Raw genomic sequence first — 27890 nt, forward strand, 5'->3', positions numbered from 1 at the left:
AACGCGAGTTGTTAAAAGAACGTCTGAAAATCAGGAGCTGTTTTTGCCTGAAAACAGCTCCGTATTTTCAGACGTTTTTGCTCACTGCGTGTGAACATACCCTAAGGGTATGTTCACACGCTCTTGTTTTCAGACGTCATTCGGACATTTTACGCCTCAAATTACTCCTGAAAAAATGCCCCTAATACGCCTACAAACATCTGCCCATTGCTTTCATTGGTAATTACGATGTTCTGTTCCCACAAGCCTTTATTTTACGCGTCACTGTCAAAATACAGCGCGTAAAATGACATCTCGTCAAAAGAAGTGCAGGACACTTCTTGGGACGTTTTTGGAGGCGTTTTTCATTGACTCCATTGAAAAAAGCTCAAAAACTTCCTTAAAAAATGCAGCGAAAAACGTGAGTTGTTAAAGTTTTTTTACGGACGTCAAGGGGAAACAGCGCCTGATTTTCAGACGTTTTGTCTGAAAATCAGGAGCTGTTTTCCCTTGAAAATAGCTCCGTATTTTCAGACGTTTATAGTCTAGTGTGTGAACATACCCTAAGAGTTTCATCCAGACTAGCTCATTGCTCTGGAATAGCTCACATCTTACTAATGACAAATTAAATGGTTGCTTATTGATTTCAATGGGTGCTCCTTAATGCTCAATGTTAGCTAGACCCCTTACTATCAGCTGCTGCAAAGGGAATCCATAATTTAAAATGGGATGTCTAAACCAGACAAGTCCTTTAAAACTGGTTTTAACAAAATTCAGAGTTACTAAAACTAGAGGTTCTGATAAGCAATATTTTATCAATATTAGAATAGAAATCCTTATGAAAATGTTTGAAATAACAGCAAAATACCGTCACCTATATACTATATTCATAAGCAAGAAATAATCAGATCAAATGATGGAAAATAATTTTATAAGAATAAAGTAAATTACAAGTCAGATCTGCGGCCAAAGTTTGATAATATATTTAAAAGGGTCGTCCAGTCCCTAAAAATTGATGGCCTATCTTCAAAACAGCTGATCGGCGGGAGTCCCGGGAGTCGGACCATGACCCATCAGCTATTGATGGCCTATTTTGAGAATAGGACATCGATTTTTAGGGACTGGACAACCTCTTTAAGGCTAAGGCTTCACAGCGACTTTAGCCACAACACAGGTAGCATTACCAAAGATGTCACCCTGCCTGCATCGCAGTTAATAAAAGTGAATGTGGCCACGTTGTGACCCGCAGGTTGCCACCACGGCGACACCTCAGTCGCAAAAAATCCGGCAGGTTCGGATTTTTTGCAATTGTTGGTTACAATGCAACCCATTCACTTTCATTAACTGCGATTCAGGCAGGGCAACACAGCGATCTTTGGACTTGTGTTGCAGCCAAAGTTGCCGTGTAGCCCTAGCCTTGCAGAGATATTGTAATTTTTCATTTTTATTGTGGCAGCTATTTTTGCAGAAGTGACAACAAGAAGTGCAGCCATATTGGTTGTCACTTTTGAATTAGCTTGTAAGCGATATAGATACCAAAATTTGGCTGCTGTGTAACTTTTTCCCCCAATATAGCAATTTTTTAGTTTTTGGTGGAAAACCTTTTTACGTAATCTAATATGACAGGGGTCATCAAACCTAACGAGACATTTCTCCTTCATTACAGAAAGGGGTTCTTTGTTGTATAGAGATCTTTACATTAACTTCTTCCCGATTGCGCCCACTGTCTTTTGACGGCAGGCAGGTGCTTAGTCTGCAGCGACGTCTTTTGGCGTCGCTGTAGTTGAGGCTGTTCAGCGCCCATCTTCTAAGCAGGAGCTGTAACTAACAGCTCCTGATCTTAGAGCAGCCTCCTGAATACAGCTGGGGTCGGAAAACATTCGGACCTCAGCTGTTTAACCCTTTGATTGCCGCGGTCCGTGACCGCGGCATGATCTAAGGGAATTCCCCTCTTTTATTGCATCACCGGGATTCCGGTGATGCGATCAAACACCAGGGAATCCCTCTGCAGTCAGCCCTCGGGACCTACAAAGGACCCCTGGGCTGTCTGTTCCATTTGCCTGCTGTTCGGGCACACTATGTGCTGCCCGATCAGCAGCCTGTGTCATAGTGACACAGTGTAATGTATTAGCATACAGGAGTATGCTAATACATTACAAGTAAAAAAAAAAAGTTATAAATAAAGTTATTCCTTAATAGGGTTAAAAAAAAAGTAACAAAAATAAATAAATAAAAAAAGTCATTATTTTCATAAAATATATTTTATTGCCCCTACACTAAATAAAAACAAAAAACATACACATATTAGGTATTTGCATGACCGTAATCACCTGAAGAATTAATCTAATGGGTTATTTAGCGTAAAACGTGAACGCGATAAAAAATAAACAAGAAAAACAATGCTGAGAATCGCTTTTTCCTATATTCACGGCGTAATACATTTTTTTTACCCCCAAACTCTGGGGGGGAAAAAATACTATTTCTCTTGCATAAAACAAGGCCTCATACAGCCAATTCAATGAAAAAATAAAAACGTTATGGCTGCTGAAAGGCAGAGAGGCAAAACCAGAAATATTTAGCTGTTCATTAAAGGGGTTTTCCAGAAGTAAAAAATTACTTTTAATTAAACTAAACAATAAAAAACATTTAACTTTGTAATGTACTTACGTTTGATTAGCTGGCTGTATCGTCGTATCCCCTCTTCCGTCACGTGACCGCTTGTCCATGTAAAATTTGCACTTCCTGTGCATACCCGTCCATTCGCGCCTAACTTACGGTTTGCGGTTTCCGGTTTTCACAGTGTACGGTTACGTCATAACTGTACCACGTGTTTTCCCCATCTGCTTAGAGCATGCGTGGTTGTGTCTACCACGCATGCTCTGTTAAATGGTATGGCTGCGTCTTCAGCAGCAGTTTCATTGCGCATGCGCAAGTTTTAGTATGTGGTATCGGTGTGCACTGTGACGGCCGTGTCTACTGTAGCTCGCTCTCTCCTTCTCCTCACAGTCCGAAGCGCATGTGAGGAGGAGGAGGAGGAGGAGGGTGTTTATTTGGTCACTGTAGGAGCGTAATCCCCAAGCCCGGGTTTGGGGATTCCGCTCCAGGAGAAGTCACAGACTTCACTGTGTCCATATATGGACACAGTGACTTCTGAAGCGGAATCACCGGCGAATTGGCCGGGGATTCCGCTCCAAGAGAAGTCACAGACTTCACTGTGTCCATATATGGACAGTGACGTCAGAGACTAATGAAGCGGAATCCCCGCCGATGTGGCCGGGGATTCCGCTCCAAGAGAAGTCACAGACTTCACTGTGTCCATATATGGACAGTGACGTCAGTGACTTCTGAAGCGGAATCCCCGCCGATGTGGCCGGGGATTCCGTTCCAGGAGAAGTACCTCACTTCACTGTTCATATATGGACAGTGAAGTGAGAGATTTCTCCAGAGCCGTCCCCTACAGGAAAGTAGCGGGGTGGCATTGCCTACAGGGGGGGCTATGTGGCATTGCCTACAGGGGGGGCTATGTGGCATTTCCTACAGGGGGGGCTATGTGGCATTACCTACAGGGCGGGCTATGTGGCATTACCTACAGGGGGGGCTATGTGGCATTACTTACAGGGGGCTGTGTGGCATTACTTACAGGGGGCTGTGTGGCACTGCCTACAAGGGGGATGTGTGGCATTGCCTACAGGGGGGCTGTGTGGCATTACCTACAGGGGGGCTGTGTGGCATTACCTACAGGGGGGCTGTGTGGCATTACCTACAGGGGGCTGTGTGACATTACCTACAGGGGGGCTGTGTGGCATTACCTACAGCGGGGCTGTGTGGCATTACCTACAGCGGGGATGTGTGGCATTACCTACAGGGGGGCTGTGTGGCATTACCTACAGCGGGGATGTGTGGCATTACCTACAGCGGGGATGTGTGGCATTACCTACAGGGGGGCTGTGTGGCATTACCTACAGGGGGCTGTGGCAGTATCTATAGAAGGTAGTGTGTGGCATTATCTACAGGGGGCAGTGTGTGGCAGGAAATTGACAAATGAAATTCATCCGTTTTTAAAACGGACAAGGAAAAAAATGGGTACAAAACGGGTTAAAAGTGAAAGCATGGCCCGGAACGTGAACATACCCTGACATTTATCAAGCTGTGGAAGGGGCGGGGGAGGGAGACGGGTGCCTGTACTTAGATCAGGGATAGATGGAGACATAAAGGATAATGATGATTATTACTGTGTTAGGGCTTATTCAGACGAACGTGTAATACGTCCGTGCAACGCGTGTGATTTTCACGCGCCTCGCACGGACCTATATTAGTCTATGGGGCCGTGCAGACTGTCAGTGAGTTTCATGCAGCGTGTGTCCGGTGCGTAAAACTCACGACATGTCCGATATTTGTGTTTTCGCGCATCACGCACCCATTGAAGTCAATGGGTGCGTGAAAATCAATCGCAGCACACGGAAGCACTTCCGTGGTACGCGCGTGAGTCGCGCAACAGCAGTAAAAAGTATGAATGAAAACAGAAAAGCACCACGTGCTTTTCTGTTTACAAACATATAAACAGTGTCATAATGATGGCGGCTGCGCGAAAATCACACAGCCACGCATCATACGCGGCTGACACACGGAGCTGTTATGTACCTTTTGCGTGCACAAAACGATGTGTTTTTTGCGCAAGCAAAAGGCACATGCTGGTGTAATCCGGCCTCAAGACAGTGTGCAGGGAGGGAGCGTCTGCCTGTAATCTGTAATTAGAGCAGGGAAGGACCATGTGACCATAGAGGGGCGTGGCAGTATGCAAATAGCTGAGGTGCTTTGGAGGAAGGGGGAGGATGCAACTGTCTCCTCAGATGCAGCCGGGGATCATGGGTATAGTGGGTTACAAGACAGGAAACAGCCAGTAAGGGATGTAAACAAACAGCAAGGGATGTAAACAAACAGAAAAAGCAGCAGTGACGATGGAAATCAAACAGAAACTGGTTAGAAGTTTAATAGGGGGTATTAGGGAAGGCAAATCAAGGCTGGGGGACATTTTTTAGATTTTTTTTTTTTCCTGGACAACTCCTTTAAGGTCTTTTCAGGCCCGGTCATTAAGGGGTTAAGAGTAGTTATACATCCTGTTTATGTTTGGGATTTGTCTCCTAAAAATACGAAACCAATTTACATATTTAAAAACATTCTTAAAAATAATCAATTACTGGTAGAAAGACCGTAATATTTTGATCATGAAAATTGAAGGTTTTACATTTTTTACCGCCATTCTTGATTGTTATTTAAAAAAAATTTATGTAAACTATCATGTTGTACTAGAAAAATGCACTTCCAATTCCAATTGGCTTCCACAGTGAATATTTCATTTTCATTATCTCTAAGAATTCCTAGTGAGCGATTTAACATAAAATGAATTATTTACATGTGTAGGACATGTTTGAAGTGGATGCTTAAAAATTAATGTGCATGAACAGAATGTCTCCCAAGACATAAACATTCAGACTAATACTTCTAGCAACTTGGTGTTAGTATCCAGAAGCTGAATCATATTACCCTGTGGAAACATCTTGCTGTCACTAGAAAGCAGAGACTATTGCTTCATTGCTTCAAAATTTGTCATTTTGCGTTCATTTCTGTATTTTTTGTTAATGCTTGAGAGTAAAAAACTCATTCCCTCATTTGAAAATCTTTAGTAGTTATACAGGAATATTAATACGTTAAATCCTCACCTTAAATATTCATTCAAAATTAAACATTGGATTATGTTTTTTCCCCAGCACTCAATATACAATATGTGCTAAGCATTTTGTAACATGAATTGACATTTTACCAGTTGAATGCATATAATAGACCAGTCATTCATGTTGTTTCTCCTAGTCATATGGTTATATTTTGTCAAATCGATCTATGTATTAATTGACCTATAGACAGTAGCCATATCTATCTATCTATCTATCTATCTATCTATCTATCTATCTATCTATCTATCTATCTATCTATCTATCTATCTATCTATCTATCTATCTATCTATCTAGTAATTTGAAATAGTAATGTTCTGGAAGGAAGCCAGGGGAAGCTGTCATATTACATGGCAGATGACACACATTCAAACGAGTTGGCTACCATGTAATACATCATCATGTCAAGTTCTTTACAGTAGCTCTGGCTCTTAGAACAGGTTCCCAAGTGGAGTCCCATCCTCTATAATGTCCAAATATCCTAATAAGGCATATGCAAAGGGGTTTTCAAGAATCACTTTTCCCGCTGTGGCCACTTTTGAGCTTTCTGACAGATCCTCATTTTTTAAATCTGACATGTTTCACTTTATGTGGAAATAACTTCGGAATGCTTTTACCTATCCAAGCGATTCTGAGATTGTTTTCTCAAGACACATTGGACTTTATGTTACCGGAAAAATTTGTTCGATACATTCAGTATTTAAATGTGAAAAACACCAAAATTTAGCCAAAAATGGCAAAAATTTGCATTTTTCTCAATTTAAATGTTTCTGCTTGTAAGACAGGCAGTTATACCACACACAATAATTGCTAATTAACATCCCCATATGTCTACTTTATGTTGGCATCATTTTTTGAACAGCCTTTTATTTTTCTAGGACGTTACAAGGCTTAGAACTTTCGCAGCAATTTCTCACATTTTCAAAAAAAAATCAAGGGCTATTTTTACAGGGGCCAGTTCAGATGTGAAGTGGTTTGGAGGGCCTTATATATTAGAAATCCCCAATAAGTCACCCCATTTTAAAAATTGCACCCCTCAAAGTATTCAAAACAGCATTTAGAAAGTCTATTAACCCTTTAGACGTTTCACAAAAATTAAAGCAAAGTAGAGGTGAAATGTACAAATTTCTTTTATTTTTAATTTTGGCAGCCGCAATTCATTTTTAATCCATTGTTTATAATATTTATTCCCCAGATTCTGCAGTTTTTAGAAATACCCCATATGTGGCCCTAGTGTGCTAATGGACTGAAGCACAGGCCTCTGAAGCAAAGGTGTACCTAGTGAATTTTGGGGCCTCCTTTTTATTAGAATATATTTTAGGCACCATGTCAGGTTTGAAGGGCTCTTGCGTTGCCAATACAATGGTAAATCCCTCAAAAGTGACCAAATTCTGGAGACTACACCTATCAAGGAATGTATCTAGGTGTATAGTGAGCATTTTGACTCCACAGGTTTTTTCAGAAATTATTGGAAATAGGCCGTAAAAATTGAAATTAACATTTTTTTCAAAGAAAATGTAGGTTTAGCTCATTTTTTTTTTCATTTCCACAAGGACTAAAGGAGAAAAAGCATTCAGCATTTGTAAAGCAATTTCTCTAGAGTAAAACAATACCCCACATGTGGTCATAAACGGCTGTTTGGACACACGGCAGGGTTCAGAAGGGAAATAGCGCCATTTGGCTTTTGGAGCTCAAATTTAGCAGGAATGGCTTGCAGAGGTCATGTCACATTTGCAAAGCACCTGAGGGGACAAAACAGTGGAAACCCCCCACAAGTGACCCCATTTTGGAAACTATACCCCTTGAGGGAATTATCTAGGGGTATAGAGTTTGGACACAGGGTAAGGCTCAGAAGGGAAGGAGTTCCATTTTTATTTTAGAATGGTTTCTGGGCGCCATGTCACATTTGCTGAGCCCCTGTAGTACTAGTACAGTGAAAACAACCCAAAAGTGACTCCATTTGGGAAACTACACCCCTTGAGGAATCATCTAGGGGTATAGTGAGAATTTTGACCCCAAAGGTTTTTATGCTGAATTAATTAGAATTAAGCTGTGAAAATGAAAAATTTATATATTTTTTCCAATACGATGTAGTTTTAGATCAACATTTTTCATTTTCACAAGGAACAAAAAAGAAAAAGCACCCCAGCATTTGTAAGGCAATTTCTCCCGAGTATGGTAATACTCCATATGTGGTTAGAAACTGCTGTTTGGACATATGGGAGGGTTCAGAGGAAAAGGAGTGGTATTTAACTTTTGGAGCGTAGATTTTGCTGGAATTGTTTGTGGATGCCATGTTGCATTCGCAAAACCCCTGATGTATCAAAAAAAAAGTGACCCTATTTTAGAAACTACACCTCTAAAGGCATTTATCAAGGGGTGTAGTAAGAATTTAGACCCCACAGGGGCTTTTCAGAATTTAATACGCAGTGGAGGATGCAAAGTGAAAATTGCAATTTTTCAACTGATGTGCCAATTCACCGCGCAATATGTTGTGCCCAGCTTGTGCCACTGGAGAATCATACCCTATAAATTGTTAAGCGGGTTCTCTTGGGTATGATAATGCCTTACTTGTGGATGTAAACTGCTGTTTGGGCATACTGTAGGGGTTAGAAGGGAAGGAGCGCCATTTGGAGCGTGGATTTTACTTGGTTGTAGTTTTGTTTGAGTATTACTGGTATTTCAGTTTATAATGTGGGGGCATATGTAAACTGTGCGGAGTACATCAGGGCATAATAAGAGGGTATAATGGGGGTGAATAATACAATTATCCATAGATGTGTGGTACGCTGTGAAGCAATCCGTTATGCACAGGCCAGTGTCGCACTGATAAACGGTTTTCTTTCTTATCGCCTTTTGTAACACTCTGCACCATTTGGGGGACTTTTCCTCCTTTGTAGTTTGGAAAATTTTGCTGGGAAAGTGTTGCCCTGGCATAATACGGGCGCCCTCGCTTCTAGCAGATGTGCTATGGCCCTTCCCTTCCTGGTTCCTAAAAACTAGGGCCCTGAAACTAAAGTAATGTTCCCCTCCAGCCTGCACATCAAGATGTTTTTTCATCTCCGTATTACTAGTATCATAACTTTTTATTTTTTTTTATTTTTTTTTGGTTGATTGAGCGGGCTGTGGATTTTATTGGTACCATTTTGGGACACATACGACTTTTTGATCACTTTTTATTGCGTTTTTTGGAAGAGGAAATTACCAAAAACAAGCAATTCTGGAAAAAAAATTTTGTTTTTTTGTCGCCATTCACCGTGCGCCATCAACTTTATTCTGCAGATAGATACGATTACGGCTATACCAAATTTATATAGTTTTTTTCATGTATTGAAGCTTTTGCACAATAAAATCACTTTTAAAAAAAAAAAAAATTGTATTCTGTGTCACCATATACTAAGACCCATAACTTTTATTTTATTTTTGAAGGGACAAAGCTGTGTCAGGGATTATTTTTTGCAGGACAGGCTGACATTTTTATTGGTACTATTTTTTGGTAAATGTGACTTTTTGATCACTTTTCATTCCATTTTTTTGCGAGGAGATGTGACCTAAAAACAGCGAATCTGGTGTTTTTTTTACGGCGTTTACTGTGCAGGATAAATTACGTAGAAGCTTTATAGTTTGGGTTGTTACGGACGCGGCGATACCAATTATGTATAGTTTGTTTTTATCTTTCTCGTTCTTTCCAATACAAAATACTTATTATGGAAAAAAAAATTCTACCCGTGTGACATGTCGCATTGTCTTGCTGGAAGAGTCCAGACAAACAGCATGTATTGGTGGACATGATCTGCAACGATGGATTCATACACAAATCGGTTCAGAGTGCATTCCACATGGATGAGTGGGCCCAGAGAATGGCATGAAAAATTCCCCAAACCATAACGCTGCCGCCACCAGCTTGTGTTCTTTCAGCTATGGTTGCAGGGTGTTTGTTCTCTGATGTTTCTCATCTGACACGCCAATGTCCATCCGTTCGATGAAGCAGAAAACGTGACTCATCGGAGAAGGCAACCCTTTGCCAATCATCGTTGGTCCAATTCCGATATTGCCATGCAAATTGAGGCTTTTTTTTTCAGATGCACATAGGAGCCGTGACTATATGTCTGCTTTGGATCCCCACACGCAGTACAGTTGCTGAACTGTTGTATAAGGATGCGTTCACATATATCAGTTGCATCAGGATCAGTTTTTTGTCTCTCAAAGTGATTACAACTGATGCAAAATGTTAGGAAACGTCTGTTCCTTTAAGATCGCCTTGACTACTGGTCTAGCTTCTGGGCTTTTCTGTTTTTACTTTGAGCCTATCTCTCTTCTCTGTCTTTCTCCCTATTAGATGTAAGGGTGGAGTATTTATACCTGGCTTCCTCCACCCGTTCTTTGCTTGTGATTTACTTGTCTTCAGGCTTTGATCAAGCTTCTGACAATACCCTAAACCTCTGACATCTGGACATCTTGGAAACTGACCTTGGCTTGTCTCTGGATATCCCCTTGTTTACTGATTTGGAATATCTGCTCCCCTGGCTGGTTTTGACCTCTGCTATACCTGATATCCACTTGCTTTCTGATTTGGATTTTCTGTTTACCAACTGACTGTCTGGTTATCCTGTTCAGGTTTGCCTGCATTTCTCCTCTTATCCAACACTGAACTCTGCTAAAACAACCTGGGTTCTATGCACCAAAAACCATCCTGCCTTCTGGTCGGCTCTGGTGAAAAACTATAGAGTAGCCTAAGTCTCTGTTGATCAGAGTTGTGATGGATTTGAGGTTGCGCATTACTTTGCACGCTCACTCCCAGCAGTCTCCTGCAGCCTTTGGGGGATCGCTTGCATAGCAATTCCATAACACAAAAACGAATGCAAAAATGTATCAGTTGCCATCAGGCATTTTCAACGTTTTTACTACAGAACCATCAGTTATCATCGGTTGTCTTTAGTTGTCATCAGTTTTTACCACAGTCCACCAAAAAGGTAGGTTTAGGATCTGAAAATGTGCCAATTTTATCAGAGTTCTGAATAGTTTGTTATAGCTTGAACACATGATAGATTAGATACATGATGTGGAGAGGGAGAGCCCAGAAGGCAACTGCTGTCCATTGGCCTCATCTCAGATCTTCGAAGCAGCCTTGTGAACCGCCAAAGACGCCAAACACTGGCCCTAACTTCAGGGAGGAGCAAGTTTTTGGCGCCTCTACAGCTCCCTAACCCCCCCCCCCCCGGCATCATCTACCCACCCCAGACCACGTTGGGAATTTGTGTTGTTTCTATTCACACTACAGGGTCCGAGTTTCGGCCGTTAAAAACGTCTATCTCGGTCCGTTTTTTACGTCCGTTTTGCATCTGTTTTTTTCTCCGTTCCGTGTTTCCGTTTGACACATTTTTCAAAACATGTTCATTTCATGTATAGATAATAACACAGTGCCCTCTGTAGATAATGCCGCATTGTCTTCTGTATATAGTGCCACACACCAACTTTAGATAATTCCACAGTGCCCTCTCTAGTTAGTGCCACACTCTCTGTATATAGTGCCACACACCTTCCTGTAGATAATGCCACAGTGTCCTCTGTAGATAGTGCCACACCCCCTGTAGATAATGCCGCAGTGCCCTCTGTATATAATGCCACAATACCCCTGTAGATAATGCCACACAGCCCTCTGTAGATAGTACTACACAGCTCCCCCTGTAGATAGCGCCACCCACGCCCACTGTAAATAGTGCCACCCACACCCTCCTGTAGATAGCGCCACCCTCTGTATATACGCTAACACCCCCCTCCCCCCGCAGATAGCGCCACTGTAGCTCCCTCTAGCAGCGGAATCTCTGGCCAGAGCATTGCCAACTATGTGATTGGGGATTCCCTACAGGAGGAGCCCCTAATGCCACAGTCCATATATGGACAAAGACGTCAGTGGTTATCTCTAGAAGCGGAATCTCCGGCCAGAGTGTTGCTGACACTCTGGCAGTGGATTCCGCTCCAGGAGTAGCCCCTGACGTTACTCCCCATATATGGACTGTGGCATCAGGGGATCCTCCTGGAGGGAATTCCCGACAACAGCATTGGCAATGCTCTGGCCGGGGATTTCGCTGCTAAAGGGAGCTACAGTGGCGCTATCTACAGGGAAGGGGGTAGCGCTATATACAAGGGGTGGCACTGTATACAGGGGGGCATGGGTGGCACTAAATTTTGCTCCTACTCCCCGGCCAGAGCAGAAGCAATGCTCTGTCTGGGGATTCCCACACCGGGTTCTGCTGGAAGGTGGATGCGCCAGCACCCGGCTTTCATCCAGCTACAATGTACTAAGATAGGATACGGCACCGTACATCCCTGGGAACCGGACTCAAAACCTCTGCAGGTAACGTTTTTGGATCCGGCTTCTGCACAGGTCCAGCGCCGTACGGCACCACAACTTATGTCCCATGTGCCAGAACAGATCCCATAGAAAGCTATGCGGTCCGTCCTAGCCTCAGTATCCCTCCGGATTTTCTGCAACACGCCGTCTGGTAGCCCCCTGGCTGTTTTTCACTGTGTGCTGCTCCACTGTAGTGTGTATTTCGGCCCTCGCGCTCCTTCGTAGCCAACGTTCACCTCTCACATCTATGGCACATGATGCTCTGTAGTTTCCACGTCGGTTATTCTCAAAGGTGCCATTTGTCCACTTACGATATACGCTTTCACCACAGTAACATGCAAACAGTTGTCAAACTGCGCTGTTTGAGAAATACTGCCACCCTTAGCCTGAAAGCCAATAATCATTCCTTTTTGCAACTCTGATAAATCGCCCCTTTTACCCATGGCAACAATGAGTGATATGTGTTCAGACATCCTATCGCACACCTTATATACCAACCAAGCCAGCCCACGACACATCACTACATGCTGTCGAAAGTAGGAGATGGTCATAATAATGTGACTCGACTGTGTATTTGAAAGCTGCAGCAGCATAGAAGACATTAAACAGCAGTAATGATCAGTATAGCTAAGAAAACCAGCACTGGGGGGTATATAACTTACCAGGAAGCTACTGCAGCACGTCTGTGTGTGTGTGTCTTTTACACTCTGCTCCTGCTCCCCCTCCCTTCTCTATAAACTTGATCTGGCAGCGTGTCTGTGTCTGACTCACTCTTCTCCTTCTCCCTCCTCCTGCTCCCCTCTCCTTTGTCCATAGACTTGCATTGGCAGCGTGTCCATGTCTGACTCACTTTGCTCCTCCTCCCCTCTCCATAGACTTCTATTGACAGTGAAGAGACACACCCACCCACCTTTTGCAGTCTGTCAATTCTGCTCTATAACTAGGAACTGTTTTTGCTTGACAACAGGGGGTGGACAGCAGATTACAGGAAGAGAGAAACCTAACTTGGGATTTCTCAATTTTTTTGATACATTCTGCTTTGATTACAAACTGATTGGCAAATGTCTATTCTATCTATCTACCTATCTATCTACCTATCTATCTATCTATCTATCTATCTATCTATCTATCTATCTATCTATCTATCTATCTATCTATCTATCTCTAGATATATTGATCTATATATATATATATATATATATATATATATATATATTCAAGAAGAAAATTCAGCAGCACTCTGATGATGATGAAAAAAGTGAAGTTTATTGTGCCAACATGGCAAATGCAACTTTTCCGTCCCACCTTGGGACCTTTCTCAAGCATAGTGATACAAACACATTTAGTGGTTTATATAGTGTGTATCCCATATGAATCATCAATCTCATTAGAATAATGAGATTGACATATATATCTCAAAACAGCGTGATAAAAACAATGAAAGAGTATCGGAATGACATAAATCGATACATATTGTGAAAACAGTGAGTGCATATTAAAAACAACATAAAACATACATGGTTTATGCATGAAAAAGCATAATTACATAAATCGCAATTTTCAACAGCTGAGTGAAAATGGGTGACTGCACGACCACTTAGCCAATCAGAGAGCGGATATTTGATTGTTGTATGACGTAGGTAGTATGTCAATCTCCGCCCGTGTCAACCCGGCTCCAGTGCGTCTGCGTCGGATCAGTCCGGACCGGAAATTACGTATCGCCTTAGTAACTAGGATACCGATCGTTTAGTAAACAGAATCCCCTCAGCACTCAATGGTAGGTCATAGATCAGTATATCCCGGAGAGGACGTATCGCTCCGAGAGTTGAGATATCGATCGCTGAAGTGTTTATATGAAACATAAATTAAAAGAACACACTTACTGTCTGTAATCAGCATCTATAGGGTAAACATACCCAAAAATAGTTAATAAATGGAACGGGCAATATAACAGCACATCAGAATTTGTTAACCAAGAAAATCAATTTATGATAATGTATAAATATATATAGAGAGAGCCCACACGAGGAAGGAGGGACCCCAATCACATTACGTGTTCAGCGGTACCCACCATTCAGGTTCGTGGAAAGAAACGCACACACCAGTCGTGCACACGGTCCAAACCGCATCCCCTATAACTCGTGTAACAGGCCCAAAGAATCTTGAAATAATAAAAACAAAAATAAAAAAGGAGGAACGATGTGCTATTGATATAACCCACCCATAAAAAAGAAAGAAAATATACAAAATATCATATATTCTGATTACCAGACACAGTGAGTAAGATAACAAATCATCCATATTTAAATCATAAGTGTCATGATATACTGATATAACGTAATTTCAATATAGATGATTGGAAGTGGTCTTGCAGTCCCACGTTTATCTATAATAGAAAAAATATTTGTTAAGAATATATCAAAGGTTTATGTATCACCATTAACATTTACAAAGGAAGGACAGCGCCAGAAGTCAGAACAAATCGGAAGACAACCCTCTTAAAGAACAACCCTAGACACATTAAATTCAACATTAAGACCATTAGGTCGCAGAGAGTTCAATAAAAAGATCCACTTAAGTTCACATTTGTGTAGTGCCCTATGTCGATCACCATCCCTACACGATAGGGGAATATGGTCCAGGATCATAAATTTGAGATCCTTTTCAGTGTGACCATAATCAGTGAAATGTTTTGCTACAGGCAAATCACATTTCTTTTTTCTTATTGAATATCGATGATTATTCAATCTCGTTTTAAAATCACATGTGGTTTCTCCCACATACAGTAGGTGGCAGGGACACCATAGTACATAGATAACCCAGTCTGAATCACAAGTTACATGATGTTTAATCTTATATGTCTTGTGTGTCACAGGATGATCAAAAGTATTACCCCTATGCATCAAATTGCAATTAATGCATCTGTGGCATGGGAAATTGCCTGGTCTTAGAGATTTTAACAAGGTTTGTTTCCCTTTAGGCTGTTGCTCACCAACCCTGGTTTTAACAAGATTGTCACGCAGGTTCTTAGATCTGCGATAGGACATTAGAGGCGGATTGTTCAGTTCACCAATATGGTTATAACTATTCTTAATGATAGGCCAATGTCTGTTCAATATTCTAGAGATACTGCCACTCAACGCATTATATGTGGTTATAAATGGTATTAGTTTACCTTTAATGCGATTAGACGTCTTCATCAATGTTTCCCTCAGAATATTTTTAATTTTCATTTTATGTGTATATAGTAAGCGTTTAGGGTACCCCCTTTGTGCAAAATTAGAAATCATGAGGTCTAAAGACGTATCTAAATCACTCGGATCATCCACAATCCGTTTTGCTCTCATCATCTGACTAAATGGCAAAGACCGTATCATGTTCTTAGGATGACAGCTCTCAAACTGTAAAAGGGTATTACGGTCTGTCTCCTTCGTATATAATCCAGTGGTCAGAACATTATCTCTCAGCATTACATTGACATCCAAAAATTGGACCATCTCACTGGAATAGGACATGGTAAATTGGATATTATGATCAATCTGGTTGAGGAACTGATGGAAAGATTCCAGGTTCGTTACAGTGTCTGTCCAGATGAGGAAGACATCGTCTATGTATCTCCACCACCCTAGCACATGGGTGAAGTGATGGGACACATAGACGCATGTCTCCTCCATCATATCCATGAAAATATTGGCGTACGTGGGGGCCATATTGGACCCCATAGCCGTACCTTTCAATTGAATGTAAAATTTGTCATCGAACATGAAGTAGTTGGAGGTCAAAATGAGCTCTAAGAGAGAAATAATAAATTCCCTACATGGGGCATTATAATCAGAATCATTGAGTCTCCGTCTCACAGCCTCAATACCTCTCTCATGGCCTATAGAGGTATACAGGGAGACGACATCAAAAGACACCAACAGTGCTCCTGTTGGAGGTTTAATCTGTTTAAGTTTCTGTAGGAAATCTGTGGTATCCCTAATGTAGGATTTAGTGTCAGTTGCAAATTGTCTCAGCGCCTTGTCCACAAAAATCGAAATATTATTTAAAAGGGAACCCCTGCCCGATACAATCGGGCGACCAGGTGGATTCACTAATCCCTTGTGAATTTTGTGGAGTAAATAAAGACAAGGAGTGTTTGGATGATCTATAATCAAAAATGTATATAATGCAGAATCTATGGTGCCCTCATCGAAAGCTAATGCCAAGAAACTTTTGATCTTCTTTTCAATATCACACCTAGGGTCAATTTTTAACAATTTGTAAACATCTGTATCACTTAATTGTCTATAAGCTTCTGACATATATGTTACGGTATCCATAACCACGACCGCACCCCCTTTGTCAGCGGGTTTGATGGTGAGGTCGTGGTTATGGATCAACTCATGCATAGCTGCCATTTCTGCAGTAGTGATGTTAGGGTGAGTAAGGCTATCTTTATTTTGTGCACGTAACTCGGACAGATCTTTTTTAACTAGCTCAACAAATGTTTCAATAGAGTTTGACATCACAGGCAGCTGAAAGCCACTCTTGTTGAATAAACCAAAGTCCTTCAGACAAATATGTTTAGATTCAGTCTCCACTACATTATCGTGTGGTTTGGAATCAAACCACACTCTAAGTTTAATTGATCTAATAAAATTATATAGATCAAGTTCCAATTGAAACCAATCTAGACGTGGACTAGGGCAGAAAGACAGGCCTCTGGCCAACAATTGCAACTGTGCATCAGACAAAATATGAGAAGAAATATTTACCACGGTTTCACTAGATTCCTTTTTAGGTTGGTGTGCAAAGTCCTCTGATTCAATTGACGCTGTTGTCTTTGTGAGCGGGTTCTTCCTTCCTCGGTTTCTTTTGCATCCTGCTCTCCTGGTGGGTTTGGGCTTCTGTGCTCCATACTGGTTCCTCCTAAAAAATCACTAGCCAGATTGTCAAATCGATATTGGCCTTTCTCCTTTTGTCGCTGTTCCTGATATCGATATTCTCCACCGGAATAATTCTTAAATTCTCGTCCTCTTTGTTCCCTCCTCCATGGATCCATCACCCGATCGTTAGAACGGTCCCATGTGAATACTTGACCTGTTTTGTAATCCAATTGATCTCGATACCATTTGCGTTTTTTGACCTCCTCTGTTTCAGCTCGTGTTTTCGATAGGGTGACCTGTAGCTTTTCCATGTGCAATCCAAATTCTTCAATAGACATAAGGGTGCGTAATGTATCACCCAATTCCTGAACTTTGTTTCTCAATTTAATCAGATCTCTATGTAGGAAATCCATATTCAACAATATCGTATCGAGGGCGTAATTATTTGATAATAACTCATATTTAGATCTAAATTCTTCATGTTGTACATGCATAGTTGGTTTCATTTGAGGGCGCATCCCACGAGGGACCATCTTATTCTTATAATATTGACCCAGCGTCAACAGATGTAATTCGACATTGATCAATTTCTTGGACTCAAACTCCAAATTCCGTTTAACATCAGGTAATGACGGGGTGCTTAAAAAAGAGATGTCCCCCTCCGCTCCATTTAGAATTCTGGCGATATCCTCCTCCGTAAAAACAACCGCAGTGTTGGCAGACGAAATATCGTTATTAACATCAAATCGTTCCATCGTGAAAGCAGTTTAGTGTAATCCGATTGTAGGTGCCAGCTGATAGGATCCAATACACACCAGTAGAAAAACGGCAGCACTCTGTTTCCAAATACGAAATCAAGTAATAAAGGGTGCCAGCTGATAGTCCCGATCCAAAGACCTTACGCATATCCAAGAAGAAAATTCAGCAGCACTCCGATGATGATGAAAAAAGTGAAGTTTATTGTGCCAACATGGCAAATGCAACGTTTCCGTCCCACCTTGGGACCTTTCTCAAGCATAGTGATACAAACACATTTAGTGGTTTATATAGTGTGTATCCAATATGAATCATCAATCTCATTAGAATAATGAGATTGACATATATATCTCAAAACAGCGTGATAAAAACAATGAAAGAGTATCGGAATGACATAAATCGATACATATTGTGAAAACAGTGAGTGCAAATTAAAAACAACATAAAACATACATTATCATAAATTGATTTTCTTGGTTAACAAATTCTGATGTGCTGTTATATTGCCCGTTCCATTTATTAACTATTTTTGGGTATGTTTACCCTATAGATGCTGATTACAGACAGTAAGTGTGTTCTTTTAATTTATGTTTCATATAAACGCTTCAGCGATCGATATCTCAACTCTCGGAGCGATACGTCCTCTCCGGGATATACTGATCTATGACCTACCATTGAGTGCTGAGGGGATTCTGTTTACTAAACGATCGGTATCCTAGTTACTAAGGCGATACGTAATTTCCGGTCCGGACTGATCCGACGCAGACGCACTGGAGCCGGGTTGACACGGGCGGAGATTGACATACTACATACGTCATACAACAATCAAATATCCGCTCTCTGATTGGCTAAGTGGTCGTGCAGTCACCCATTTTCACCCAGCTGTTGAAAATTGTGATTTATGTAATTATGCTTTTTCATGCATAAACCATGTATGTTTTAATGTTGTTTTTAATATGCACTCACTGTTTTCACAATACTCTTTCATTGTTTTTATCACGCTGTTTTGAGATATATATGTCAATCTCATTATTCTAATGAGATTGATGATTCATATTGGATACACACTATATAAACCACTAAATGTGTTTGTATCACTATGCTTGAGAAAGGTCCCAAGGTGGGACGGAAAAGTTGCATTTGCCATGTTGGCACAATAAACTTCACTTTTTTCATCATCATCGGAGTGCTGCTGAATTTTCTTCTTGGATATGCGTAAGGTCTTTGGATCAGCTGGCACCCTTTATTACTTGATTTCGTATTTGGAAACAGAGTGCTGCCGTTTTTCTACTGGTGTGTATATATATATATATATATATATATATATTTAAATGTCTCACATTTGACCTTTTATCAGTGCTTGGCTTTGAGGTTTCACTGTTGCAATTATGGCAAAGCAATTCCTTGATTCCCACATCATATTTTTTAAATTGGAGACATCAGGTCTGGATTTTAATGGATTCTGCTAAGCCATTACATGTCTATATTTTATCATTCGACAGATCACCTGTCTACAGTAGCTTACTATACAGTTTACAGATTAGAGAAAGGATCACATGACCTTGAGCGGGCTTTCCCAAAATCCCATGCAGGCAGTCTTTCCAAAATGAACTGCTGTTATCCCTCCATATATGTTGCTGTTATTCTCATCACAGGCATACATTTAATGCATGTGTCATGTTTTTTTTTATTAGCTTTTCATGAAGTGTACATTAAAAGGATACCGTGATAGTCTATGTGTGACGTATGCGTTAAACGAATGACTAGTAGTGGCACCCATCACTCATAGACTATAATGGTATCCATTTAACGAATACGTCATGAATTCTCATGACCGCAGTTCATGTTCTATCCATTTAACAGATACCATGATAGTCTCTGGTGAAGGATTCCTCTGCTGAGGCATCCGTCAAAGCCTACATTTAAGGTATTATTGGCGTATTACCTCAGTAAATAAATACAGCACCAAAACCAACCTCAGTACATAAATACAGCACCAGAACCAACCTCAGTACATAAATACATCCCCAGAACCAAGCTCAGTAAATATATACACAGAACCAGAACCAATCTCATACGTATATACAGCACCAGAACCAAGCTCAGTACTTACATACATCATCAGAACCAAGATCAGTACAAATATATACAACACTAGGACAAATACAGCTCAATTTAGTGCAACCCCTGCTGTATGGGTTTGTAAGGTGTAAAACTACAGCTCCCAGCATGGCCCGAACAATAGTAAGGATATGCTGGGAGATGCTGTTTCACGAAAAAAAAATCATACCACCCATCATCTCGCTGCAGATCATACAGTGACTACAGTGCTGATTAGAGGCAGAATAAACATTAAAATTAAATGACTCACCGCTGACATCTCAGATTCTAATTCTTTTCTTCTCCCTCCGGTCCAGACCTCTATGATGTATTTCTCCGCACATTTGTCTTCAGCTTCTCACTTTTTAAAAAAAACTGCACATATAAACGAAGTTAAAATTCTCAACACCTCTAAATATAATAAAGCACCATACACTGCACCTCTAAATATAATAGCGCCATACACTGTGTTCCTGATTATAATATTAGCATACACTGTCCCACACACACTGTGCCCCCTGTAGATAGTGACCCCATAGAGCCTCTGTAGGTAGTGCCCTACATAGAAGCCCCTGTAGATAGTGTCCCACATACAGCCCTCTGTAGATAGTGCCCACATATGGACTCCAGAGCTGCAAGGCAATAGTGCTAACCACTTAGCCACCGTGCTGCCCTACATATAGCTTCCCCTATAGATAGTGCTCCACGTATAGCCCACCTCTGTAGATAGTACCTCCCATATAGCTCCCCCTGTATATAGAGTCCCACATATAGCCCACGCCTGTAGACAGTGCCCTACATATAGCCCCCTGTAGCTAGTGCCCCACAGATAACCCACCCCTGTATATAGTGTCCCACATATAGCCCACCCCTATAGATAGTGCCCTACAAATAGCTCCCCTATAGATAGTGCTCTACATATAGCCCACCCCTGTATAGCCCAAATATAGCTCCCCCTGTATATAGTGCCCCATATATAGACCTCCCCTGTATATAGTGTCCCACATATAAACCCCCTGTAGATAGTGCTCCACATCCACACATATAGACCCCCCTGTAGATAGTGCCCCACATCCCCACATATATACCCCCCTGCATATAGTGACCCACATCCCCACATATAGACCCCCTGTATATAGTGGCCCACATGCCCACATATAGACCCCCCTGTATATAGTGGCCCACATCCCCACATATAGACCCCCCCTGTATATAGTGCCCACTCCTGTAGATAGAGCCCCCACTGTAGATAACGCCACTCAGTTTTAGTAGAAAAAAAATAAAAAAATACATTCTCACCCTGATCTCATTCCCACGCTGTCCGGTGGCAATGCAGATCTGCTCTCTTCCACTAGCATCGTTAAAAGGCACTGATTGGCGGGGTAAGTAATTATTCACCGCCAATCAGCGTCATTGTAAGGCGCTGACTGGTTGGGTACAGAACGTGCCCGGCTAACAAGCGCTGATGCATGTATTTGTACCTGGGTGCTATAGACGCAGGTACAATTACTGCAAGAGAGGGTGACTGTCGCTAGCATCGGGGCCCCCTCCGGTGCTAGCGATGACCCCGGGCATGAGGGGGCCTGTGTCGCCCGGCCCATACATGTTAGAGGCTCGGTGGCGCGGGCCCCCTGGTAGCGTCGCTAACGCTGTAGCAGCCATAACGGGCGCTAGTGGCGCCACCGGGCATATGGGGGGGCGTGTTGCTTGTGGCACGGGTCCCCTAAAGCCGCAGGCCCCGTAGCAGCCGCTACGGCTGCTACCGCGGTAGTTGCTCCACTGCATTTAACGTAACGTGAACTGGAATGGCTTTGCGTTAATGATTTTCAAATGGTTTGGAGTTAACTTGGATACAGTCCTAGAAGACATCAGTGAGTCAGACACGAGTTTTCAGGGCAAACAGGGCACTCTTGATGTGCGACTAATTTATCGTTCAAATTGGAACAAAACAAATTTTTTTTCAATTTATGTGAGAATTTTCCAATACACGTTATGTTCTAGAGGCAGATAACACAATATCACACCATTGACAATAAGTGATGTCACAGAGCTTGCTCACGGCAATCTTCCATAAAAGTCAATAGCCATTTTATTACCTTGTTTTAGATGTTCAGGTGCCTGTTGTAAAGATAATCTGTGGCGTTGCTGTTGCCCTTATAATCATGTAAATAAAAAAAATAGAAAAACATGAAATATAAACAGATTAGAGAAAAAATATATTTCAGTTTTTTAAATTTTAATTAGTAAGTAAAAAATAAGATTACACATTGGATCTGTAAAACTGAGGAAAACTTCTGATATAATCTGACCCCATAATGTTTTTTCAATGGCAGAAAAGGAATTTTGTTGTATCTTTTCTTAGCCCCTGGCTTATTGATCTGTAGTAAAAAAAAACTAATTTTTTTTCTATCGTTATCTGATGTGAAAGGAACACTAATCTTTCATTTTGTTTTTAAAAATATAACAGACAATGATCTATTGAGCAGTAGTGCTTATATTTAAGTCAAACTTATTCTTCATAAGAATATTTACGAATTTCTTTTAGCACTCCAAACACCAATGAATTTGACCCCTCCGTGTGATCCTATAATGTTGTTCAGTACTTACTAGCCATTACCAGTGAATAATGTCTAAGAAAGAGAAAATATCAAGGACAGATATATCAGAATTATTTTACCTTTCAATCTAAAAGCTTTCCTGCTTCAAAAGTTATACTTTATTCAACTGAGGTGACTTGAGGGGTCATATCTTCTTTTATGCATGAATCTCAAGTGAGTATGTAATTGCATTTTGAAAGATAATAAAAATTTTCTTAGAATTTCACAAAATTAAAAGATTAATATTTAATGGAATATTTTTTTTTATATCAAACGTATTTGCACATAGATATGTTATCTTGCAGTTATGTTGTGAAGAATACTTATTTTTCTTCTGCAGCATAAAATGTTGAAGCCACAGATTAAAAATTATTACAACAGTGATGCTTTAAAGGAAAACTGTCACCAGCATTCCACCTATTAAACCAGCAATACCTGGTGGAAATTAGTGAAAAATATAAAAAAAAAATATTTTAAATTTTTTATTTTTATTTGAGAAAACTTCACAACAGTTTTATACATAACAAGCAATAAATGTAGTATTTAGTTAAGTTTACACAACATTTTTTCTTATAAAAGAAAAGTACAAGTGGTATTATAAGCTGAACATTAGACACGTAGTGCTAATATAAGAATTGGAATACATTCAGTATTATTGTGATTGGAGAGAGTCTGGAAATCTAATCAAGAATGAAAAAAGAGTGTTTAACGTGAAGATATGTGGGAATAAGGAATAATGGAGAGGAGGATAGAAAAAAAAAAGGGGGTGGGTTGGTGTAGGGAGGGTAGGTACATTTGAGGTTTAGGAGGTACAACAGAGATAGAAGAAATAATATATGTATGCATATATATATATATATATATATCTCAAAGATACAGTTGATCTGACATATATCAAAGCTATACATATCAAGCAATTGCTAAGTAGGGTCCTGTTATTTGTTTGTGGCAGTCTCTGGAGCTCCGAGAGTAAATCTCTGAATTGTTTTGAGTCTCTAAAATCACACCAAGGTTTCCAAAGTTTCAGGAAGTGAGGAAAGGATCTATTAGAAAGCGTGGCTACCTCTTTGATGTAGTAAATCTGCTTAATTTTGTTCGGCCACTGTGGTATAGTGGGTATCTGGGTTGACCTCCACAGGGGAGGTATAAGAAGCTTGGATCCTGCCAATAGAAATAATATCAGGTGGTTAGTAGTAGTGTCTATTAGGGATGTCACGATACCATAATTTGGACTTCGATACCGATACTTCGTGTAGTATTGCGATTTAGATACCAAAACAATACTTCCATTTTCTGATGTGAGACGCGTGGTGTGATGAATTTTGAATGTGCCTCACATTAATAATAATTAACCCCATCATGTTTCTCATAATGGGTTAATGTGTGAGGTGCATGATGCAGTTAATTACTATTAATGTGAGGCACATGGAGGTTAAATTCATCACACCTCGGGCCCCACAATAAGTGAAAGAAAGCAGTTTTTATCTTATTTTTTTACAGCGTACATATCATAAATGATGCAAAAAAATTGCTGTGAAGGTTATTACGGCCGCGCCAATACCGAATATGTGTATATTTTATGTATTGAGACTTATTTTAATGTTTATTGTAAAAAGGTGTATGTGTATGTTTTTAAATTTAATATTACTTTATGTTTTTACTTGATTTTTAAACTTTAATGTACTGGCATATATCTATATGCCAGTACATTAGCCTGTGTAGTCCACAGGCAGTTGTTGGGACATACCTAAGTATGCCCTAACAACAGGAAATATGGTAAGACAGCCCTGGGGTCCTTCAATGGACCCTGGGCTGTCTGCCCATATATGGTATGTACCTCAATCGCATCACAGGGATTCCTGTGATGCGATCCAAGGGGCATCCTCCTTCTCACTTCCTCTTGAATGCTGCAGTCAGCTTTGATCACAGCATTCAGGGGAATAACGGCGGAGATACGAGGTTTCTCTGATCTCCGCCGTTATAGGGCGGGGCTGCGGCTGTGTAATACAACTCCTGACATTAAGTGTCTGCGCGGTCAGCATGAGGTCATGCGACTAGTGCTGCACTTATGAGCAGCGGTTCAGGCACTGAGGACAGAAACATGGGGGTGTTTTTTAGTGTGCCCGCCATGTTCGGTCTTCAGTGCCGGCGCTCATTATTGCAGCTCTGGCCGCTACGCATCAGCCTGACAGCACGCACTTGTCAGGAGGGGCAATGGCTGTACTCCACAACAGCAGCTCAGCTTTCATACATTCATGTGTTACTATAACGGTATCGAACCGTTTGGGGATGCACGGTATGAAAACAGTATCGAAGTTTCGATGCATCGTGCATCCCTAGTGTCTATAACTGTAATAGGTAGATTTAAGAGACTAGTGGAGGTGGGGATAGGTTTTGAGATTTTACAAATATCTTTAGTATATGATAAAACAAACTCCCAGAAACTACAAAGAAAAGAGCATGACCACTAGGTATGAACGTAAGATCCTATTTCGGCATTACATCTCCAGCAAGTGTCCAGAATGGAGAGTTCCTGAAAAATCATTTTTATTTAACCTATAATTATCCTCTAAGTAGGCTCTGTACCTTTAGTATTCAGTTTTTTTTAGTGTTCCTGTGCCATATGTTAATGAACAAAAAAAGAGTAATATCTTCGTTAGAAAAGAGTCATATCTTCATTCCTCAAGCCTTTCCGAGTTTACCCCGCCTCCTTACTTTTTATTAACAGCTCCTGCCTCCCCCTAGCAGAGATGAAATGCTTTGCTTGTGCGTCGATGTCTGGTTCTGGTGCATACGCACAACGGGACACCATAGCGGCGCATGTGCAGTAACTAGATTTCAGGCCCAAACTAAGCAGGGATGGGTTTTGGACTATAAATGACAGGCACATACGCGCTATCTCAGATGAGATTTTGGCATTTAGGACGGGGCAGTTTTTGGCGGGCGGGCATAAGAAAAGGAACAAATGAGATTGCCGGTGTAATAACGGGGTAGGGAGACAGACAGGTGAGCCCTAATCTACCCGCCACTCAGTCCCTGCCTACTTGCAACGGCCCGTCCTAGGCGACGGCGTACAACTGGGCGACGGTCCCTACGCTCAATAAGTGCACGACAGACAAACAGACAAGGGTACACGGAAGCTAAGGGAAATGGGGCAGTTGCCCACGGCAACACAGTGAGCAACAAGAGTAGTGAACAAGCCGAGTTAAACCAGGAGTGCACAAGGTACAAATCGCAGAGCAGGAGCGTAGTCAGTAAAGCCAGGGTCAAAAATGAAGCAAGATCAATAATCATAGCAGGAGCAGCAGAGCCAGGAAACAGAAAAGAATCACAGGCAAAGGAGGAGCAGGAAATTCAGGTATAAATAGACAGAGGGCGGGAGCTAGCTCAGTCTGGCCAGGCTGTGATAGGCTCTCCCACTCCTCAGCCTCCCAGACTGACTGGTAGAAGATCGTGTCACTCTCTCAGACTTAGGAGCAGGTGCAGACTGATTACCCACGGGCGTCGACACAGAAGCTATGTCTGGCAGATCCTTTACAGCCAGATTATTACCATAAAAGGTGCTGTATGTTTGCAGACCATTATTTATGGTCGGAGGAGGATTTTAGGAGAGGGGATAACGGCAATAAACTTTTGACAGTAGCGGCCAGCAAATGCTGGTGACAGGTTCCCTTTAATTAGGTAAAATGATTCCCTCATGTAACAGGTTAATGTTATCTAGTCAGAGTACTGAAAAATCACCAGTTCCATATTTTTCTAGCTTTTTTACATATTTAAAATATTTTTTTCCCTAAATTAGACTGTATTAAGGGAAATAAGGAAAATGCATACCTTTTAACATTTGAATCCCATTTTGGGAACAGAGCCAAAACTGCCAGGAAATTGCTCTTTTATTCAAATCTGCCAAAACTCCGCCTTTGTGGTTCTATTCATTGCACAGCCCTGAGAAAAATGGAATTCTTTGAAGTATGAAAATCCTGCCATTCTTCAAAATTATTGAGAAATAATATTGATTTTGAGAAGCATTAAGTATTGTACATAGTCCAAGAGAAAATATAGTTCATAACATAATTAAAACGCAGTTCAAAAAACTTTTCAGCTTAGATGCACATCCTGTATATTTATTATTGCTGTTTTTCTTTATTATCCAAGTATATAAAAAGTTGAGCAACTTTGTAAATTACTTATATTGTACTGATCTTGATATACACTCTATATTATATTTCAGAGATGCATTCACAATTCTGCCGGATTTAGAGCTCACATCTCCAGCATTCCTTGCCAGTGCAACGTCTGCACTGAGCTTAAAGAGGCTCTGTTACCAGATTATAAGTGCCCTGTCTCCTACATCATATGATCGGCGCTGTAATGTAGATAACAACAGTGGTTTTTATTTTGAAAAACGAACATTTTTGACCAAGTTATAAACATATAAATCTTAGATTTATTCTAATTACTTTCTTAATAGACAACTGGGCGTGTTTTAACTTTTGACCAACTGGGCGTTGTACAGAGGAGTGTATGACGCTGACCAATCAGTGACCAATCAGCATCATACACTTCTCATTGTTCCAGCCCAGCGTGATTGTGCAGAGAAAGAAGCTGGGCTGGAACAATGAGAAGTGTATGAAGCTGATTGGTCACTGATTGTCAGCTCCATACACTCCTCTGTACAACGCCCAGTTGGTAAAAAATAAAAACATGCCCAGTTGTCTATTAAGAAAGTCATTAGCATAAATCTAAAATTGTTTATAACTTGATAAAAAAATGATCGTTTTTCAAAATAAAAACCACTGTTGTTATCTACATTACATCGCCGATCAGATTATGTAGGAGATAGGGCAATTATAATGTGGTGACAGAGCCCCTTTAAAGAAACTCTGTCACCACATTATAAGTGCCCTAACTCCCACATAAGGAGATTTGCGCCATAATGTAGGTGACCGCAGTGCTTTTTATTTAGAAAAACAATCTATTTTCACCACATTAGGAGCGATTTTAGCTTTATGCTAATTTGCTTTGTTAATGCCCAAGTGGGCGTGTTTTTACTTTAGACCAAGTGGGCATTGTACAGATGAGTGTATGATGCTGACCAATCAGCATCATACACTTCTCTCCATTCATATAGACAGCGCATAGTGACACTGGGTTGTTCACGATGTGCTGTCTTATACTGACATATTAACGTTACTGAAGTTTTTAGACAGTGAGTAGACATTCCTTCCAGCCAGGAAGGGATGTCTATTCACAATCCCTGCACTTCGTTAACGTTTGTTTGGTACTTACAGCAGAGCAAGCGTAATCTCACGTGATCTCGCTGTAAATGACAGGTTTACGAGTTATGTACGATGCTAGGAGTTCCTGCCTCTCCGTGGAACTACTGTTCCGTACTGAAAACATTATTACAATATGGGACAGTTGTCCCGCAGTGAGGCAGGGACTCCTAGCGTCGTACATAACTATGATGCTAGGAGCCCGGCTCCCTGCAGTGTTCGGTTCGGGACT

General features: G+C 41.0%; 1 protein-coding gene across 2 annotated transcripts in view; it reads left to right on the forward strand.

The window, feature by feature from the left end:
* The window catches only part of SPOCK3 (SPARC (osteonectin), cwcv and kazal like domains proteoglycan 3), a 362511-nt gene that overhangs the window by 200198 nt on the left and 134423 nt on the right, over window positions 1-27890 (forward strand). The window lies entirely within an intron of this gene.

The sequence above is a fragment of the Rhinoderma darwinii genome, chromosome 1, assembly GCF_050947455.1.
Source record: "Rhinoderma darwinii isolate aRhiDar2 chromosome 1, aRhiDar2.hap1, whole genome shotgun sequence".
In the NCBI taxonomy this organism is placed as follows: domain Eukaryota; kingdom Metazoa; phylum Chordata; class Amphibia; order Anura; family Rhinodermatidae; genus Rhinoderma; species Rhinoderma darwinii.